The 16,966-nt window shown below is 42.9% G+C and overlaps 1 pseudogene; it reads right to left on the bottom strand.

Moving 5' to 3' along the window:
* Nucleotides 1-1,708: 1,708 nt before the first annotated feature.
* On the bottom strand, nucleotides 1,709-2,393 carry LOC118373015 (olfactory receptor 52N4-like; annotated as a pseudogene).
* Nucleotides 2,394-16,966: the final 14,573 nt, after the last annotated feature.

The following is a 16,966-nucleotide window of genomic DNA, read 5'->3' as shown; positions in this document are numbered from 1 at the left end:
ATGATTGCACCTTGTCCAATAGGAAGAATGGCAGTGGGGGTTTACTCGCTCGCCTACAAATTCTCAGAAGGCATCCCAACCTCCGCCCCCTTTTTCTCAGAAAGCAAATGATGGGGAATTGGGCCTGTTCCCGGGAAAGCAGTATAAACTCGTCAGATACGTTAAAGGAAAAATGTTCTTCCAACTCGTGGTGAGTAATCGCTGTTCTGTCCAGAAGTTATTTTTGGTCTTTAGAGCTGGTAGCAGCAACATTATGTACAAAATAAGTTTTAAAACGTTCAAAACATTGCAAGAAAACAAACAAAATAACACAGTTCATTAGGAGCACGTAAAATGTCAGCCATGCCATTCTTTTCCTGCATCTCTTCTTCTTATTGATGTCCTTGATCCCTTTCATTTTACAGGAAATCATTTGAAACAGAACTTATTGTATCCTTATATCCTTTTACTCTGTCCCCAACCCCCCTGAAACACAAGTACATGTCCACTGACATGCTAACAGAACATTATAGGGTCAGTGACACAACAGTATCCCTGATTTGACTTTACAACAGTAAAATACATTTAAAGGAAATTCAGAAGAATTGACAGAAATAGTATGCAATATAAAAGGAGAAACAAGTGATTAGGTTGATGATCAAAACAAAAGTATAAGCATTCACTTCTGGCAGATGTTCCTGTCAATCCTGGGATTCAACCCGGCAACCCTGTCCTGCTGCTGTCCTTTCTAAAGTTATAATTGGTCCAAGTTTAGGTTCAGATTTTCGATGAGGAAAATCTTTCCGAACTTTCTTGATTTTTCTTCTTATAATTTTTGTAACACATGTCCTGATCTTCTTGGTCCTAATACCATATATGATAGGGTGTACCAGTGGTGGGAAAAGAATAAACTGTACTGATATTAATACATTAACCTCTGTGCTTGTTGTAAACAACAGAAAAAAGGATGGTTTGCAGAGAAGTTGATGAATATGTTCTAGTGGGGAGAACACACATTAAAAGTCTTCGTTCGTGACTCCATTGAGGCTTTCAAGCAAACAATATCTTTACATATGAGAGCACAACTAACACCAAAGGTAAAACCACGAGACTTGATATGATACATATATCATACAGGTTGATCAGCGCACTTTCAACACGAGAGAGTTTAACAACTGCTTAGTCATCACAAAAAGTTGTTGTACCTGCACAAAGGGAGCCTTGAAGTGATACACATTTGAAAAGATTTATGGGAATAAAGTATACCAAGGCTAACTACATATTCACTTTTTAAGGAGTCATAATGCTATGATATTGAAATGGCTTAAAAATGGAGACATACCTGTCATAAGCCATTACTGCTAGAATAACGTACGCAAACGTTACATATATATTGCAGATATATTTTTGTACGGTGGGCCAAGAGACCAGGGCCAAGAGACCAGAAGAGGCATAACGGGTTGGGGTGTAGGGTCGTCCCAGGATCCCACTTAGCATCTATTTGAGCACAGCTTGAAGGTAGGGAGGGACACTCCCCTTGATGCTCTATAGTTATGCAGTTAACTAGCTAATATGACACAAAACATTCTGTTACAATACATTATAAACTTTACAATAATATTTGGGCTACAGAGAAATTATTCCAAAATGACACATATCTATACAGTCAATTATAGCAACTATAAGTAACAAAACACATAATTAAATGTTACAAAAAATTACCACCAGGTTATGTTTTAGTGTGACGGCCTCGTACCTCTTTACAAGCCTGCCTGATATTAACCATCCTAATGCCATACATAATAGGATTGAAAAGTGGTGGACATATTGGAAAATAAACCAATAAAATAGTGCGAAGTATAGGTGGAAGATCTGCAGTTTCATATCTGCTTTGCAGAATCACAAATAACCAGCCAAAGGAGAAGTTCAGCATAGAGGCTATATGTGGTGTACAGGTGTTAAATGCTTTCTGTTTCGTCTCTTTAGAAGACTTTAAACATATTCGTAGAATTCTTACATATGAGTATATGGTAGGAAATAAAGTACAAGAAGAAGAGAGCGCAGGGACAACAAGACCCCATATGTTATTCAGCATAGTATTTGAACAGGCAAGCTTGACGACTGAGTAGTTGTCACAATACACTCTGTCTAGAACATTACCACAAAATTGCAGTCGCAAACTCAGGGAGATAATGATGGCAATGATGAAAAAAGAATACACTTGGGGTAGTAGAATTAAGCCAGAAATGATTGTAGGTGTCATAATATTGTTATAGAGGATAACAAATAGAGATGTACCTGTCATAGGACATAACTGATAAATTACTATATTCTGTTAGAGCACATGTGTACAACACATAAATCTGGAGATAACAATAAAGAAGGGAAATATCATGTGTGTCAGACAGCAAGTAAAACGTTTTGAGATTGACACAAATATTAATTTTCACAAAGTCTGCTGCCTCAGTGTCTTTAGATATTTTTGTCAGATGTTACTATGGAATACTGAGGTATAATTCTAAGCAATTCATAAGTGTCAAAGGCCTTTATTGACAATTACATGAAGTTGATGCAAAGAGTTAATATTTGCAGTGTTGACCCTTTTTCAAGACTTCTGCAACCCGCCCTGGCATGCTGTCAACTAACTTCTGGGCCACATCCTGACGGATGGCAGCCCATTCTTGCATAATCAATGCTTGGAGTGTGTCAGAATTTGTGGGTTTTTGTTTGTCCACCCGCCTCTTGAGGATTGACCACAAGTTCTCAATGGGATTAAGGTCTGGGGAGTTTCCTGGCCATGTACCCAAAATATCAATGTTTTGTTCCACGAGCCACTTAGTTATCACTTTTGCCTTATGGCAAGGTGCTCCATCATGCTGGAAAACGCATTGTTCATCACCAAACTGTCCCCGGATGGTTGGGAGAAGTTGCTCTAGGAGAATGTGTTGGTACCATTCTTTATTCATGGCTGTGTTCTTAGGCACAATTGTGAGTGAGCCCACTCCCTTGGCTGAGAAGCAACCCCACACATGGTCTCAGGATGCTTTACTGTTGGCATGACACAGGACTGATGGTAGCGCTCACCTCGTCTTCTCCTGGCAAGCTTTTTTCCGGATGCCCCAAACAATCGGAAAGGGGATTCATCAGAGAAAATGACTTTACCAAAAGTCCTCAACAGTCCAATCCCGCTACCTTTTGCAGAATTTCAGTCTGTCCCTGATGTTTTTCCTGGAGAGAAGTGGCTTCTTTGCTGCCCTTCTTGACACGAGGCCATCCTCCAAAATTCTTTGCCTCACTGTGCGTGCAGATGCACTCACACCTGCCTGCTGCCATTCCTGAGCAAGCTCTGTACTGGTGGTGCCTTGATCCCACAGCTGAATCAACTTTAGGAGACGATGCTGGCGCTTGCAGGACTTTCTAGGTCACCTTAAAGCCTTCTTCACAACAATTGAACTGCTCTCCTTGAAGTTCTTGATGATCCGATAAATGGTTGATTTAGGTGCAATCTTCCTGGCAGCAATATCCTTGCCCTTTTTGTGCAAAGCAATGATGACGGCACGTGTTGACTGAGGAAGAACAATGATTCCAAGCACCACCCTCCTTTTGAAGCTTCCAGTCTGTTATTCAAACTCAATCAGCATAACAGAGTGATCTCCAGCATTGTCCTCATCAACACTCCCACCTGTGTTAACGAGAGAATCACTGACATGATGTCCGCAGGGCTGAAATGTATTGGAAATGTTTTTTGGGATTCAGTTCATATGCATGGCAAAGAGGGACTTTGCAATGAATCTGATCCCTCTTCATAACATTCTGGAGTATATGCAAATTGCCATCATACAAACTGAGGCAGCAGACTTCGAGAATTTTTTTATTTGTGTCATTCTCAAAACTTTTGGCCACGACTGTATATACAGTGGTTCCTCCTTTAAAAGTTGCGAGCTTACACCACAGGGACCAAGCGTCACGGCTTCATTGCTCAAGACCACCACAAGGCGGAGCACTCATTGTGCATTTGGGTCCCAAGGTTTTTATATGACCAATCATATCGAGTGGTTCCACTGACAAATTTGACGCAAGCCACCCGTCCTTGGTGGCTTTCTTCAATGAAGATGGCTGACAGAACATTACAGAGGAAGCAGATTTAAGTAGTTATGTCATAACGAGTCAAGCTAAACATTTACAATTGAGAGGAATATGTTAGTTAATGTAGAGACAAATGATTGTGCATATAATTTGTCATAAAGTTTATTTACAAAAATAGCAATTTAGGAAGTTAACTGACTAGCTAACATTAGCCAGCTATCTAGCTAGTGTTATGACATGAGTACAGTATGACATTGTAATTTGTGTTGTTTAATGTTTTAGGGACTCCTGAGAAAACTAGCAAACCAGGCTGTTGTCTTGGAAAACAGTGGATGTAAAGAATCTAACTAGCTAAAGCATTTACTGCAAATTGAATGTACAATTGTGTAGGTTAGCCTTGCCGCGCAATGCATCTGATGTAACATAGCTAACTATTTACTTGCTTATTGTGTAGTGGAGGATACACATAACTGCATGCCTATGGATGTGTAGCTAGCTACAGTAAGTAGCCGATCTGTGTATGCACCCCAAAACGTTAGGTTCCGAACTAATATTCATACCAATCTATGAACCTTAGCTATCATAGTTGTTGTGTCAACGTCAGGTCTGAAAGGCATTAATGAAGTCTATGGATTGAATATAATATAATAACTTTGTGCCAAGTATGCAAGTCCTATATGCATGTACTGTAGTTATAACCACGCGAGAGACCCACATTGTAGCCTGTACAGTGAATATATTCACTGATCACATACTCTTCCTTGGCAAATAAAGGTGTGGTTCAGGTATGATTCTCTGAGACATTCTTTTTCCGTCATATCCAATACCAGGTATATCAAACTCCATTCTTTGAATGATGCTGTGTCTGCATGTATGTATTACAAGTATACACTTCAACAGTGTTTACCACTCCTACTCCTGGGACAACAATGATTACACATTGTACCTATGCAATAGACTAGAAACATGATTTAACTCTAATGACTCCCCATCCCGGATGCGGGAGCGTAATCATCGCCTGACAATAATTAGCATAAAGCAACGGATATAAATATCCCTAGAAAATATTCCTATTCATGAAAATCACAAATGAAATATATTGAGACACAGCTTAGCCTTTTGTTAATCACCCTGTCATCTCAGATTTTCAAAATATGCTTTACAGCCAAAGCTAGACAAGCATTTGTGTAAGTTTATCGATAGCCTAGCATAGCATTATGCCTTGCTAGCAGCAGCCAACCTTGTCACAAATCAGAAAAGCAATCAAATTAAATCGTTTACCTTTGATGAACTTCGGATGTTTTCACTCACAAGAGTCCCAGGTAGATAGCCAAAGTTAATTTTTTTCCCAAAATATTATTTTTGTAGGCGAAATAGCTCCGTTTGTTCTTCACGTTTGGCTGAGAAATCGCCCGGAAATTTCAGTCACAAAAACTGCAAAAAATATTCCAAATTAGCTCCATAATATCAACAGAAACATGGCAAACATTGTTTATAATCAATCCTCAAGGTGTTTTTCTAATATCTATTCGATAATATATCTGTCGGGACAATTCGTTTTTCAGTAGGACCGATTGGAGTAATGGCTACCTCTGTATTTTACGCGAGAGTCACCCTGGGAGACATCAGGTGACCACTTACGCAATGTAGCCGTCTACGGCTATTCTTCAACATAAATGCGTAAAACTACGTCACAATGCTGTAGACACCTTGGGGAATACGTAGAAAGCATAAACTCGTTGATAGGACATTCACAGCTCAATAGGGACTCATTGGAACGCAGCGCTTTCAAAATAATATAAAATAAAAAAAATTGGAAACGTTAGTGTTTTCTATCCAAAGCTGTCAATTACATGCATATTGTAGCATCTTGTCCTGACAAAATAGCCCGTTTAAAACGGGAACGTTTTTTTTCCCAAAAATGAAAATACTGCCCCTAGAGTCGCAACAGGTTTTAAGTAAAGGGTGATTTGTAATTCATATATACAGAAAGATAAAAAACGATGCAGGATAGCATTTCAATGAGACACTTAATTTCAACCAATGGAGAATGTGAAACACTATTTAAAGAAGTTAATTTCCTGGTGCTATAAATACATAATACATGCATTATAATTATCATAAATGTAATATTATATTATAAATACAAGTTCAATCTGTACTTCAATGCACATATGGTGTGCATTATAAAACGAGGAAGAAAGACGAGATGGGGAGAGAGGTGTAGAAGACAGAAAGGGAAGAGGTAAGAACAGAGGTAGACAGCATATAATTAATGAATTACAGTGCTACCCTAATATTATCTCAGTTCACCACAATTACAGTGTCTCTAGCGGTGTCTCCTAACCAGCCTTGGGCCCCCAGGTAGCCCGAAGGTTATCTTAAGAGCGGGTGAGGTGGCGATGACGGGACTGGCTTCCTCTATCACATCAAAACATACCTGCAGACAAGAGAGATGGATAGAGAGAGAGCATGATTAAGCCTTGTTTAATCATCAGGAGGTGAAATGCAAAACTGACATTGGATCATTAACTCTGGGACTACTACATCCCAACCTGTATTTCAATGTAAAGCATCTCTTTAATAATACTTCCTGTTGACCTGGCCTCTCGCCTATGATCATGCTGTGCCCTCTGTGTCAGCCAGTTCAAATGCGGGAGGGGTTCACCGACACAGCTGATATAATCTAGAGGATTTAGGGAGAAGGGGGAGAGGGATGAAGTGAAGGAGAGAGACTGTTATTGTGTGTGTGTTGTCTCATCTGGTATCCACACTAAGTGGCCCAAGAGAACTTTATGCAGAAAAACAGACACATGAGAACAAACAATAGAAGATAGTGTCATTATTAGACATAAATACCACTTGAAGTTTGATGATGACTTGATAATTTGAATCAGCTGTGTAGTGCTAAGGCAAAAACAAAAATGTGCATAGGTGTTTGGAGAATTCTGATATGCCACAGCTGGTGAGGTGTCAGGTTTGCCTGTGTACTTAAAGGGTGATTATTCCAACTCTCTGTGAAATGTTGCAGATCTTCCCACAGACAAGGTAGGGACAAATATCCCACACAGAAGAGGTGGATAAAATTCGACAGGTCTTCCTCCAAACTGTGCATGTGAGACAGGTTCCATGTACATCAAGACAAGCAGAGAGGAAGAGAGAAAAATAACTCAGAACAGTTTAATTACCTCTGATTATGGACACTTTTGCCAGCAATAAAGCTTCCACGGCCTGTTCCTCGGACAGTGAACATCTGGCAATGTCTACATTTTCGACCCCTTGATCAGCTCGCACTCAAAATTAATAAAATAGCTTCTTATTTGTGGATATGAAAGCAATAACTGTGATATGACCCTTCAGTCTAAAGCAGCAGATGCCATTTTCAGGATACGTCAAAACAGCACAGAAAGCTTAACTTCTTATGGCTAGGGGCAGTATTGAGTAGCTTGGATGAATAAGGTGCCCAGAGTAAACTGCCTGCTACTCAGTCCCAGAAGCTAAGATATGCATATTATTAGTAGTTTTGGATAGAAAACACTCTGAAGTTTCTAAAACTTTTTGAACGATGTCTGTGAGTATAACATAACTCATATGGAAGGCAAAGACCTGAGAAGAAATCCAACCAGGAAGTGGGAAATCTGAGGTTTGTAGGTTTGTGCTGCTGCCATGTTGTGTTGCTACCATGCTGTGTTGTCAGGTGTTGCTGCCATGCTGTTGTCTTGGGGCTCTCTTTATGTAGTGTTGTGTTGTCTCGCTTGTTGTGATGTGTGTTTTGTCCTACATTTTTATTTAATTCATTTGTATTTTTCATCCTAGCCCCGTCCCTGCAGGAGGCCTTTTGGTAGGCCGTCATTGGAAAAAAAAAATGTTCTTAACTGACTTGCCAATTTTTTTTAAAGTTCAAATTAAATAAATATTCAACTGTATTTGGGGAGTTTCTCCCATTCTTCTCTGCAGATCCTTTCAAGCTCTGTCAGGTTGGATGGGGAGCATTCCAGCAAAGCAATTCAGGTCTCTCCAAAGATGTTCGATCGGGTTCGGGCTCTGGCTAGGCCACTCAAGGAATTTCAGAGACTTGTGTCGAAGCCACTCCTGCATGTCTTAGGGTCGTTCTACTGTTGGAAGGTGAACCTTCGCCCAAGTCTGAGATCCTGAGAGCTCTGGAGCAGGTTTTCATCAAGGATCTACTTTGATCCGTTTATCATTCCCTCTATCCTGACTAGTCTCCCAGTCTCTGCCACTGAAAAACATCCCCACAGCATGAGGCTGCCACCACCTTGCTTCACGGTAGGAATGGTGCCAGGTTTCCTCCAGATGTGACGCTTGGCATTCAGGCCACATAGTTCAATCTTGGTTTTATCAGACCAGAGAATCTTGTTTCTCATGGTTTCAGAGTCCGTTAACTGGGGAGTGGCTTTTGTCTCATCACTCTACCATAAAGGCCTGACTGGTTGAGTGCTGCAGAGATGGTCGTCCTTCTAGAAGGTTCTCCCATCTTCACAGAGGTACTCTGGAGCTCTGTCATAGTCACCTCCCTGACCAATGCCCTTTTCCCCCAATTGCTCAGTTTGGCCGGGCGGCCAGCTCTCAGAGCAGTCTCGGTGGTTCCAAACTTCTTCCATTTAAGAATGTTGGAGGCCACTCTGTTCTTGAGGACCTTCAACTCTGCAGAAATGTTTTGGTATCGTTCCCCAGATCTGTGCCTCGACACACTGCTGTCTCAGAGCTCTACAGACAATTCCTTCGACATCATGGCTTGGTTTTTGCTCTGACATGCACTGTCAAATGTGGGCTCCAATCTTATACAGACAGGTGTATGTCTTTCCAAATCATGCCCAATCAATTGAATTTACCACAGGTGGACTCCAATCAAGTTGTAGGACCATCAGGATGATCAATGGAAACAGGATGCACCTCAATTTTGAGTCTCATAGCAAAGTGTCTGAATAATTATGTGCACATGGAGCTGGCGGCTGAGCTGCGGGAAGAGCCAGAGACTATCAGGGAGGCGATGGAGAAGTTGGGAGAGAGATGAGAGAAATGTTATGTAGGTGTGTTCTGCACGGCATCCGACCTGAAGAACCTGTCAGCAGTCTGGTGAGTCCTGTGCCAGCTCTCCGTACCCTTCCTGAAGTGTGTCTCCCCAGCCCAGTACGTCCGGTGCCAGCTTCCCACACCAGCCACCTGTGCCGGCTCCACGCACCAGGCCTCCAGTGCGCCTACCCAGTCCCGCTCCTAGGCCGGAGCCAGTCCAGGCACGGCGTCCAGTCCAGCTCCAAGGCCGGAGCCTTCCCTCTGCGCCGATGCCCAGTCTAGGCACGGAATCCAGTCCCGCTCCAGGGCAGGAGCCTTCCTCTGCGCCGGTGCCCAGTCTAGGCACGACGTCCAGTCCCGCTCCAAGGCCGGAGCCTTCCTCTGCGCTGGTGCCCAGTCCAGGCACGGAGTCCGACCCAGCTCCAGGGCCGGAGCCCTACTCTGTGCCCAGTCCAGGCACGGCGCCCTCCCGGCCGGAGCCCTCCTCTGCGCCGGTGCCCAATCTAGGCACCGGCGCATCCAACCCGGAAGCCAGCCGCACCAATGTGTCGGAGGGTACACCGTGCACCTGGCAAACTTGGTTAGCACTCACTGCGCCCGGCCCGCCACAGGAGTCGCTGGTGCGCGATGAGACAAGGACATCCCTACCGACCAAGCCCTCCCTAACCGGGACGACGCTAGGCCAATTGTGCGTCGCCCCACGGACCTCCCGGTCACGGCCGGTTACGACAGAGCCTGGGCGCGAACCCAGGGACTCTGATGGCACAGCTGGCGCTGCAGTATAGCGCCCTTAACCACTGCGCCACCCGGGAGGGAGGCCGTGTCGGTAAAAGATTAAGTGAAAACCTATTGGAGGATTGCTCTCCACAAGGTGGGTTGGGCATGAAATTACAGCAGGCTGTTCAATACTGAGCCATGCTTACTGACAAGTATGGTGGATTGGTACAGGGCAATTCCACGATAACAGAGTGATAAAATATACCGAACAAAAATATAAATGCAACATGTAAAGTGTTTGTCCCATATTTCATGAGCTGAAATCGAATATCAAAGAAATGTTTGATATGCACAAAAAAGCGTATTTATCTCAAATGTTGTACACAAATTTGTTTACATCCCTGTTAGTGAGCATTTCTCCTTTGCCAATATAATCCATCCACCTGATGTGTGGCATTTCAAGAATCTGATTAAACAGCATGATCATTACACAGGTGTACCTTGTGCTGGGGACAATAAAAGGCCACTTTAAAATGTGCAGTTTTGTCACACAACACAATGCCACAGATGTCTCAAGTTTTGAGTGAGCGTACAATTGGCATGCTGATTGCAGGAATGTCCACCAGAGCTTTTGCCAGAGAATTGAATGTTAATTTCTCTACCATAAGCTGCCTCCAATGTCATTTTTGAGAATTTGGCAGTACATCCAACCAACCTCACAACCACAGACTACTTGTAGCCATGCCAGCCCAGGACCTCAACAACTGGTTTCTACACCTGCGGGATTGTCTGAGACCAGCTTACTCAGACAGCTGATGAAACTGTGTATACATAACCAAATAATTTTGCCACTGTCATAATCAGTCTCAGGGAAGCTCACCAGGGTCTTGACCTGACTGCAGTTCGGCATCGTTAACTGACTTCCGTAGGCAAAGGCTCACCTTCCATGGCCGCTGGAGAAGTGTGCACCTCACCTATTAATCTGTTTCAACTATACCGGGCAGTATGGCGTCGTGTGGGCAAGCGGTTTGTTGATGTCAATATTGTGAACAGAAACTTCACACAGCCTTTGAGGAGAAGTGGGACAACATTCCACAATCAACAGCCTGAGCAACTCAACTCTATATGAAGTGTCACGCTGCATGAGGCAAATGGTGGTTACACCAGATACTGACTGGTTCTGATCCACGCCACTACCTTTTCTTTAAAAGGAATCTGTGACCAACAGATGCATATCTATGTTCCCAGTCATGTGAAATCCATAGACAAAGGGCCTAATGAATTTATTTCAATTGACAGTAAAATCTTCTAAACTGAGCAATTTATATATCTTTTCAGTGAATATGTCAAACAATTGTTAAAAGTAGTCCTTGTGCATGTTGTATTGTTTAGTTGTATGTGTAACGTAGACACAGGGAGTCTGGAAGCAAGTGCAGTGTGAGTTTAATGAAAACTAACAAGAGCAGCGTCTAAAAGGAAAACAAAACTACCTGATAACTGAAAGAACAGAGTGCTAGATAAATGGTAAGTAATCAGGGAAGATAGCCTAGTGGTTAGAGCATTGGGACAGTAACCGAAAGGTTACACGGGAGCCTCACTGCGGTGGCGATCCGCCTGCTGCTCCTGACGGCATTGTTCCATGTCTCTTATGTGTGCCTGAAACACTTGTCTGGCTCAGAGTCCACAGAGCCAGGGCTGGCTGATAACCCAAAAAACACACTGGAAAGGAGTCAGCCCGGTGGAGAAGTGTTGCAATGAATTCTGGGCGTATTCTGCCCAAGGAAGGAAATCAGGCCCACTCCCCCTGCTGGTCCAGGCAGTGGCTCCTCGGGAACCTCCCCAGCTCCTGGTTCATCCTCTCCACCTGCCCGTTAGATTGAGTCCGGTATGCGGAAGTGAGGCTGACCGTGACCCCAGCTTCTCCATGAAGTCTTTCCAAACACATGATGTGGATTGGGGGCCAAGGTCAGAAACGATGTCCACCGGAAGGCCACAGTGCCTGAAGACCTGCTGGAACAGTGCCTCAGCAACCTGGAGAGCAGTAGGTAGACCAGAGAGAGGGATAAAAACAGCAGGAAGAATCATTTAGAGAATCTGTCAACCACCAGAATATTGGTAAAACCATCAGAAAGGGTAAGATCCGTTACAAAGTTTATGGACAGATGTGACCAAGGCCGCTGAGGCACAGGAAGGGGAAGTAGTTTCCCTGGTGGAGTGTGCCGGGGAGATTGAGTACATGAGTTGACATAGTGGGCAAAGTTCTGCACTAAAGTGGGCCACCAGTATTTATCAGAAAAGGATTGGATGGTGCGGGTCATACCTGGGTGTCCAGTGACAAGGGCTGTGTGCGCCCAGGTCAACAGCCAATCGCTCACCTCCGTGGGGACGTAGTTACGCTCTGGAGGGCAGGTGACAGGAACAGATTCGCTCTCCAGATTCGCTCTCCATCCCACAACACAGGGCCAATGATACGGGAGGACAGATTGATTGGCTGAAGGACATTCACAGGACCCTCCACCAATGTGGAACCACAGGGTGTGGGAAAGCAGGTCCTCCGACATCCTGGTCTCCAGGCGGTAATTCTCATCTTAGACCAGGAGATGGTGGGGTTGTGAAGTTGAAGCCACGGGAGGCCGAGTGTGAATTTGTGCACAGGTGAGGAAGTGATGAGGATGGGAAGGCTTTCCTGGTGCTTGGGTTCCACAGTGAGGGTGGTGATGTGACGTACGTAATAGTGCCGGATCCCAGTGGTCATTTATCCAGGGCTTGGACCGGACAAGGAGAGAAGAGCGGGTACACGGTGATGTTGAGGGAGGAGACGAGGGCCTGGTCGATGAAATTCGCTGTGGCACCAGAGTCCACTAGAGCCGTAGAGACAACACCTGAGGTACAGCCAGGCAGTGAAATAGTAATCGGGAAGGGTTTGGCGGAAAACCTGAAGTCCAGGTGTGACTGGTGATGGGGCGCAGGTGTGCGCGATAACATTTGCCAGGTGTGGGCAATGAAGGGTTGCCAGGACCGGTGGTTAGTAGACCGTTGACGTCGAGCGTCGGAGGGGACGAGATGGAGTAGACGAGCTGGAGTAGACGTGATAGTAGACGTGGTTTGTTTCACTTTGAAGTGATTGTTTTTTGTTGGACATAGATTTTAAAGTGAAAAATCTGAGTGTTATTTTCACGGTGTGCCGTGGAATTGTTCTACAGCTCGGCTCAGTCCCAAATCGTGTGTTATCACTTATTTGGCTAAATGATTATCCATAGTTGCCTTTTTTGATAGAGAATGCCAAGAGTTTGCAAAGCTGTCACCAAGGCAAAGGGTAGCTACTTTGAAGAATATAAATATAAAATACATTTTGATTTGTTTAACACTTTTTTTTGTTACTACATGATTCCTTATGTGTTATTTCATAGTTTTGATGTCTTCACTATTATTCTACAATGTATAAAATAGTCCAAATAAAGAATAACCCTGGAATGAGTAGGTGTGTCCAAGCTTTGACTGATACTGTATGTATTGTTCCATCGTCCTAAAACTGCAGTGCCCTACTTTTGTTAACCTTCTTACCAATGTCTATTTATTGTAGAAGGATTTGGGACTTCGACTCCATACTAAATCTAATTCCATGTCCTGTATTGTTCTTCCCTCTCTATACTGTAGATTATGCTGATGCCCCAATATAAGAACCTGGAGATCTTCACTGGCTCTGAGTGCAGGTGACGTGGCCACAAACAGTGCCTGGAACAGCCAGAGGGTGGTTAAGACATCTGCTGAAACTTCCTCTTTAGTGTGTTAGCTCTGCTTCACCTGGGAGCTAAAGGTATGGCACCCCACTCTCAACGGTCATGTAAACATACACTTTCGGTAGCAAGCATACTCTCCGCCTCTGCTTCATTAAAAAGCTGAGGGATGGGGCTGGAGAAATGTAAGCACTCTCAAATTCATAGACAGAGCTATGGATGCAAGGACTGACAGTCGTGTAGACGTGGTTTGTGTGGTCTTCTATATCCCCATTGGAAGAGACGACCCAAGGTTCCTCACCTCAGACCTCCTCCAATGGGTTTTGAGAATGATGCAAGTAGAGGAAGTGGGGAGCTGAGCAGAGCTTAGACAGAGCTCATGTCATTGTTTTAGTTGGAAACTTATATTGAATGATACATTCTGTTTGCACTTACATCTTTGTTCTACTTGTGTTCTTTCCACAGATGGTTTTGGCTTGCTGATAACATCTGATCTGATGACACTCCATTTTATAATAAGGCTGTAACGTAACAAAATTTGGAAAATTCAAGGGTTTCTGAATACTTTCCGAGTGCAATGTAGATGACTACTCTTCATATGTTCAAGCATGGTGGTGGCTGAATTATGTTATGGGTATGCTTGTCATCGGCAAGGACTAGGGAGTTTTTAGGATAAAAATAAATTGAATTTTGTCAAGCAGAGGCAAAATTCTGAATCTGGTTCAGTCTGGTGTCCAACAGAAACTGGGAAGCATATTCACCTTTGAGCAGGACAATAATCTAAAACACAAGGCCAAATATACACTGGAGTTGCTTACCAAGATAACATTAAATGTTTATGAGTATCCTAGTTACAGTTTTTACTTAAATTGTCTTGAAAATCTATGGCTAGGCTTGAAAATGGCTGTCTAGCAATGATCAACAACGAACTTGACAGAATTTCAAAAATATTATCCAATCCAGGTGTGCAAAGCTCTTAGAGGCTCATCCAGAAAGACTCACGGCTGTCATGGCTGGCAAAGGTGATTCTAAAATGAGGATTTATAAGCCTTGAGACAATTGAGAAATACATTGTGTATGTGTACCATTCAGGGTGAATGGGCAAGACACAAAATGTTAGTGCAATTGAACTGGGTGCAACTCAATATTAGGAAAGTGGTCCTAAGGTTTTGTACATGGGAAACTGTTGTGTGAAAAAAAACACAGCTTTGCAGTTCATGACACACACCTGTGCGCCTGGCACCTACTACCATACCCAGTTCAAAAGCATTTAAATGTTGTGCATTGCCCATTTACCCTCTGAAGTGTGCTACAATCACTCTATCCTTGGAATATTTGTAAATCCCTTTCCCGGAAGAGTGCGATTGATACCAAGAAATTAGGGGCCATTTAACCTTGCAACAGTTTTGCCAGATTATACCTTCAATTTAGTTGACTTCTGATATCAGGAAGTCGCCCTGTTGTGTACCATGTAACAAACCTCTAATATCAATGATTTTATGTGGATTACACTTTCTAAAAACTGCCCTTCGAATTATCTGTAGGTTAAGTCCATATATGACAGGGTTTAAGACAGGTGGTATAACAAGGAATTGTACACCCATTGCATTATGCATATTTAGTGTAATATTAACATCACTATTCCCCGCTAGCAAAATGTCAAACAGGGTCACTAATGAAAATAACCATTGTCAATAAATGTGGCACACATGTCTGTGTGAACTTAATCCTTCCCTCAGCTGACTTTACACAAGTATAAGGGCACAGACCCAGATGCAGACAAGGGAGACAGAAGGTTTGAGTCTGATATTTCTTAAAATCCAAGGTGCAGGCAAGAGAACGGTCATGGACAGGCAAAGAATCATAACAAGGTCAGAGTCCAGGAGGTACAGGGTGGCAGGCAGGCTCGAGGTCAGGGCTAGCAGTATGGTCAGGCAGGCAGGTTCAGATTCTAAAACATTTCTGAAGCATTGAAGGTCCCCAACAACACAGTGGCCTCCATTATTCCGAAATGGAAGAAGTTTGTAACCACCAAGACTCTTCCTAGAGCTGGCCACCCGGCCAAACTGAGCAATCGGGGGAGAAGGGCTTTGGTCATGGAGGTGACCAAGAACCCGATGGTCACTCCGCAGAGCTCTAGAGTTCCTCTGTGGAGATGGGAGAACCTTCCAGAAGTACAACCATCTCTGCAGCACTCCACCAATCAGGCCTTTATTGTAGAGCAGCCAGACGAAAGCTACTCAGTAAAAGGCACATGATAGCCCGCTTGGATGTTGCCAAAGGGCACCTAAAGGACTCTCAACAGATATGAAAATGCCTGTTTATCAGTGAGAGGATGAGACACAAGATCAATGTTAAAGTCTGTGCTTCAACAATGGGGTGAAATTAAGGCCTAGATTCAATCAGATCACGCGTTAACCGGCGATAGCCGACACCCACAAACAGAAGTCGGAAGTTTACATACACTTAGGTTGGAGTCATTAAGAAGTATTTTTACTTAAGTCGTTTTTTGGGTATCTATGCTTCACTTTTTATATTTTTGACAACTTCTACATTTACTCCACTACATTCCTAAAGCAAATAATGTACTATTTACTACATTTTGAATGCTTAACAGGACAGGAAAATGGTCCAATGCACGCACTTATCAAGAGAACAACCCTGTTCATCCCAATTGCCTCTGATTTGGCAGACTTACTAAACACAAATGCTTAATGTGTAAATTATGTCTTAGTGTTGTAGTGTGCCATTGACTATCCGTACATTTAAAAAACAAAAATGGTTTGCCTAATATAAAGAATTTTAAATTATTTATACTTTTACTTTTGATACTTAAGTATATTTAAAATCAAATACGTTTAGTATTTTACTCAAGTAATATTTTACTGGATGACTTTCACTTTAACTTGAGTCGTTCTCTGTTAAGGTATCTTTACCTTTACTCAAGTATGACAATTGGGTACTTTTTCCACCAATGGACAGGTTTGTGCCTTTCCAAATTATTTCCAAGTCATGTCCAATCAATAGACTCCAATCAAGTTGTAGAAACATCTCAATGATGATCAATGGAAACAGGATGCACCTGTGCTCAATTTCGAGTCTCATAGCAAAGGGATTGAATACTTGTTTTTTTTATACATTTGCAAAAATTTCTAAAAAACATTGTTTTTTTCCATTTTGGGGTTATTGTGTGTCGATTGATGAGGGGGAAAACATTTTATCAATTTTAGAATAAGGCTGTAACCTAACAAAATGTGGAAAAAGTCAAGGGGTCTGAATACTCTCCAAGTGCACTGTATATAAAGTTGACTATATACAGCTATTTAGATTTTTTTGGTCAAGGTAACAAGTTGGCTCCATGAAGCCAAACACCTGAATCTCAGTCATTGACAACAAATAAGAGGGGCAAAGTT

The sequence above is a fragment of the Oncorhynchus keta genome, chromosome 1, assembly GCF_023373465.1.
Source record: "Oncorhynchus keta strain PuntledgeMale-10-30-2019 chromosome 1, Oket_V2, whole genome shotgun sequence".
NCBI classification, from domain to species: domain Eukaryota; kingdom Metazoa; phylum Chordata; class Actinopteri; order Salmoniformes; family Salmonidae; genus Oncorhynchus; species Oncorhynchus keta.
Note: the sequence above shows the minus strand (reverse complement) of the source record. Positions and strands in the feature narration are given on the sequence as shown.